The following is a 627-nucleotide window of genomic DNA, read 5'->3' as shown; positions in this document are numbered from 1 at the left end:
GAAAGTCAAATTTCTATCACATGTTTTGCACTTTATTATTTCACTGAGACTGGAAAACATCGCAAAAAAATTGATAATACGATAATCGTGCATCACATTTACCGATACTTCTGCGTGAGAACTTTTTAGTTTTCTCGCGGATGCATTTGTAGAAGCAGTTTCGCGTTCAAATTCATGACGATTGGGCGGTTTTGGTCTTTTTTTGGATTACTTGCGCGTCCTAATATTGTCCTTGAACCCTTTCTATTAACTCTTTTTTGGCTCTCCATATTGAAAGTAATATTCCGAATAAAGTTTCGTAAAATAACACGTGCTATGACATCATACGATTGACTAACGGTTTCTTTAGCTTTGTATAGTCTACAATACGTTACAAAGAAGAGAGGATACATAATAACATTTAACATTCAACAATAACAACATTCTGACCTATTAGACCTGCCTAGGCTGTTAGAACGCGTACGGCCAGATCCGGAGCAGCCGGCGCGCAAGCACGAGCCTGTTGTTGGCCGGCTGTATGCCCGATGTAGGTTCTGTAACTCAGAAACTAACTCAAATTTATACTTGGGATCTTTTGTTCCTTATTCTAGAAGTTTCAAACTATTTTTTAAACAAATTTAAAAAAAA

This window comes from Odontomachus brunneus, unplaced genomic scaffold (assembly GCF_010583005.1).
Source record: "Odontomachus brunneus isolate Ranch 3 - 2012 unplaced genomic scaffold, Obru_v1 Obru_scaffold_153, whole genome shotgun sequence".
In the NCBI taxonomy this organism is placed as follows: Eukaryota; Metazoa; Arthropoda; class Insecta; order Hymenoptera; family Formicidae; genus Odontomachus; species Odontomachus brunneus.
Note: the sequence above shows the minus strand (reverse complement) of the source record.